The following is a 4,353-nucleotide window of genomic DNA, read 5'->3' as shown; positions in this document are numbered from 1 at the left end:
ACACCCTCTTCCAGGACGTGCGGGTAAAACTCAGGACGCTGTGGCAGCTGCCGTGGCCCTGGAGACAAACCCGACCCAGGCCCCGGCCCTGCGGCCCTGGTCCTCCGCACACAGACCCTCCACTCTGGCCTGGAGAGCCCCTTCCGGGGGCAGCAGGTGAAGCTCATCGGGGAGATGGGCGACACCTGGCTCCTCCGCAGGCGTCGGGCAAGTAGCTCTTTGAAAGGCTCCCCGTCAGGCACGACCAGGAGCCTGCGGAGCCCGCGGCCTTTGAGGGGCCCCTCTGCCTCCCCTGGAGTCTGGCCTCCGCTGAGCCTCTCCCTGAAACCACTAGGCACCCTTTAACCACCCTGGACCCCCAACCCCATGCCTGGGACCAAATGGGAACCATAGAGCTTTTTGCAGTTGGGGCGGGCGGACAGCTTCTGGGGCGCACAGGAAAACGACTGGAAACACACCCCATTCAGGAGACCGGATGCTTCGGGAGAGCTGGGGGTAGGGAGGGGGAGCCAGAGAGAGAGCTGGAGTCATTTGCCAAAGGCACCCCGGCCAGGAGGCAGGAGGGACTCACACAGGGTCCCACCCAAGCCCGCTGCCCTTCCACTTCCGGAGGAACTGGCGGAAAGGGTTTCTCTGGAGGGGCGTTTTAGGCCTCGCATGGTGCCTGTGGGAGCCCAGGGGCCTGGGCCAGAGCTTACGGGTTTGCTCTAGAGCAGCGGTTCTCAACCTTCCTCAGGCCACGACCCTTTAATACAGTTCCTCATGTCGTGGTGACCCCCAATTTCATTGTTACAAATTGAACATAATTAAAGCACAGTGATTAGTCACAAAAACAGTATGTAATTATATATGTGTTTTCTGATGGTCTTAGGCGACCCCTGTGAAAGGGTCGTTCGACCCCCAAAGGGGTCGCGACCCACAGGTTGAGAACCGCTGCTCTAGAGTCTCAGAGAGGTAGACACACTGGCCGGGGCCACACAGCTGCCCAGTTAACACAACCTCCAAGGCCTAAGCGCTCCAGTCCCGCCACCTGCAGCTGCGGGCAGCGCCCGGTGGAGGTCTGCCCCCCGCCCCCCGCTCTCCCACGCAGCCAGGCAGGAGCCCTGGGCAGATGCACTGCACGCACCAGAGGAAGACGTCCGGGTGGGAGACCCTCCTTCCGGCCTCCCGGGGAAGAGCATCATCTGACATCCTCACAGCATCTCGACCTGACAAACCTATCTGCTCGCCAAGAAAAGCGAAAACACGTCCCTGCCGTCTCTGCTGCTTTGGGCGGCCGTCTAACGCCCCCTGGCGAGTGGTACCCTCGGTGGCCCGTGGATTTCCCGTTCCCTGCAGCGTGGCCCCTGCACGGCTGTGGTGAGGACTCTCGCTCCGGCCCAGGACTCACAGAGGGTTCCCAGCAGGACCGTCACCTGCCTGCCCTGCCCCCTCCCCCTCCATTCATAAATCCCCACTTCTCCATCAGTCCCTCTGCGGCCCTCCCAAACCACTTCCTCCTCTGTTCAGTTTCACAAGGAAAGTTCTGGAATGATGCATCACGTTCGCAGCCTCATGCTACGTATTTTACAAGAAAAAACAACAACAGTGTTGTTTTGATTAAAAGCGAGGAAACAAGGAATCAGTCCTGTGAAGCGAGTCAAATGCGGGCGCTCGTTCTCGGAGGCCCGGGTGACGGCACACTGAGCAGGGGAAGTGCGCTCGGAGGCAGTTTTGATGCTGGAAATTCCTCTGGAGCCGCAGATCCACGACGACAAATGAAAAGCCCTGTTGGGCCCGGCCGGCGCGGCTCAGTGGTTGAGCGTCGACCTATGAACCCGGAGGTCACGGTTGGATTCCAGGTCTGGGCACAGGCCTGGGTTGTGTGTGGGCTCGATCCCCAGTGTGGGGCGTGCAGGAGGCAGCCGGTGAGTGATTCTCTCGCATCGTTGATGTTTCTCTTTCTCTCTCCCTCTCCCTTTCTCTCTGAAATAAATTTTTAAAAAAAATTTTTTTGAAAGATGACAAAGAGAGCCTTCGGAAGGGGAAGTAACTCACCTGGAGGCGCAGGTGTCGGGCAGAAACAGGCCTTGGTCCAGCTCCTCTGCTCCGAGGTCCGTGCCTGCCCGCCTGCACCTGGGCTCTCAGTGGCAGGATAATCCTCACCCTGCACTGCTGCACGTCGCTAAGCGTCCTTTTACAACGTTCTTTCGCGACTCGTGTTTTGGGAGTGAAAGGGTTCCTTCTGCCACTCCTTCTGCCACTCCGCTTAACAGGGCTCCACAGGAAATGGCCTAGCTGTTCACCTGGCTGCTCAAAGGGGGCTTGTTTTCACCTTGCAGTCAACCCACCTTCCGGTCACTCCTCCAGCCAAAGAAAGCTCATGGGATAAACCCATGGACTGTGCTCCGTGTCTCCCAGAGGGCCTGGGGGCAAACAGGAGAACCGGGTTGAGCCCTGGGAAGCCGGGGAGGCCGCTGTGGGCAGAAGCAAAGAGATGCAGACACGTGGCCACAGCAGGAAGAAAAGCATCTTCTGTAGGTGCCGGATGCTGGTACAAACTGAGAATTCCCTACGTGACCAGCAGGGGGCGTGATGCTAAAGAAAGGAGGGCCCGGCAGGCCATGGGGGCAGGATCCACACCAGCCGGTCCAGGACGCTATCAGAGGGCTCAGAGCAGGACAGGGGACCACACACTCGGTCATGAGATAACCCTCGAGCCAGAAGCCTGCGTTCAGATCTTAATGCTGTCCCTTATAAGCAGCTCTCGGCCTCAGTGTCCAGATCTGTAAAATGGGGTTAATCACAATACCTCCTGAACAGGGTTGTGGGAAGAGTGGCATAGATGAGTGATTGCACGGAGAACTTGGGAGAGGGGCTGGCGCACAGTAGGCGTTACCTCCATAGGCAGTGACACGTTGACAAAGGTCAGCAGCTGCCTGGGCAGGGACGCTTCCAGGGAGGGGGGCGGGCCAGGAGCGTGAGCCGGGCCTTCGCGGGAGTCGCCTGTTGAAGTGAGTCAGGGGCAGGGGGGAGCCGCTTGGAGAAGCCCCAACGCTTTGCCTGGCGCACTGACCGTCAACAGGAAACGCCGGAGCCTTCGGAAGCTGGCCAGGGCGGGGGCGAGGCGGCCTCGGCCCACGGTGTTAATTAGGAGCAGATTTGCAGACGCAGACGAGGCTCCCCGCCCCCCCCAGCAAGTCGCTGTTGGGGGATTTGGGAAACAAGGGTCAGTGAGACCTTCTGTGTGCGTTTCCGAAGTGACTGAGGGCTCTCAAAGGTCAAGTCCAGCGGTAGGTAAATGCTTAAAAACCAAACCCGCTCGGCTAACGTCACTGAGGACAACTGCAGCTGAGAAACTTAATATTGTTTGCGTTTTATAACTGCTGCTCTCCGGTCTGTGGACAAAAGGGAAAAAAATAGACCCGGGCTGGCCAGCAGGCTGCCCCCAGCTGGTCTCCTCCCCGATGGCCCCTCCAGCCCTCTCTCCCCTCCAGGCTGCCACGGAGACGAATCCGACCGTGGGCGCCCACACGGGCCCCGCCCCAGCCTTCCTGTGTCCGCTGGGGACCCAGGAAAGTGTCACCTGGGAGAAGGGCCGAGTCTCAGAGGACGTGGCGGCCACACTGGCACCAAGTCCCCCTGTGACCTGAGAAAGTCCCTGCCCCCTCCTGGTCCCGATTTCTCAGAGAGGAGATGGGGCGGGGGGAGGGGAGGGGGAGGGCAGGGAGAGGCATAGCCATGTGGGTGTTGATGTTCCAGTCCAGGCTCCCTCCAGGGTGCCCCAGTGTGTTCTCCTCTGGCTCAAGCAGGGGCTGGGGGGGGAGGGGTGGTCCCCAGTCAGGTGCCTACCTCCGGGGTTGGCCTGGAACCCCACGGGGTTGACTCTGTGGCTGAAGCTGGAGCCAGGCAACTCCGTGCACAGGGAAAGGCACTGCTGCCCTCTAGCGGCCGCCGGCCAGAAGGAGCGTGGCCCTGGGAGATGCAGGGAAGGGTGGGCTGGGTGGCGCTGAGCTCTGTGGGTGCCAGGACCCCATGTGCAGCGTGGGGCACAGCGAAGGGTCGGACATGCCCCATTTTGATTTTGTAAAAGGTCACTTTATTTTCTCTTCAAAAAGGAAGCTAACGGCGCCTTTTCTCTGCTTCCATTCAAGCGACAGAAAGTTTGTTCTCACCGCGTCTAACGTGGGGAGGGGATGCCTTAAAATTAGCTTGTGACGCCCAGGTTCCAGGTTCGTCACTGGGGCCTCGTCACTGGATCCTCAACCCTGGACCCCCCCCCCCTTCCTATTTCTTTGGGGCTGGCTCCGGGCTCGGTGGCAGGCCTCGGGAACTCTCTCCCCGACAAAGGTCAGGCCCCACGTCACCGGCTGC

This window comes from Myotis daubentonii, chromosome 1, assembly GCF_963259705.1.
Source record: "Myotis daubentonii chromosome 1, mMyoDau2.1, whole genome shotgun sequence".
Classification (NCBI taxonomy): Eukaryota; Metazoa; Chordata; class Mammalia; order Chiroptera; family Vespertilionidae; genus Myotis; species Myotis daubentonii.
Note: the sequence above shows the minus strand (reverse complement) of the source record.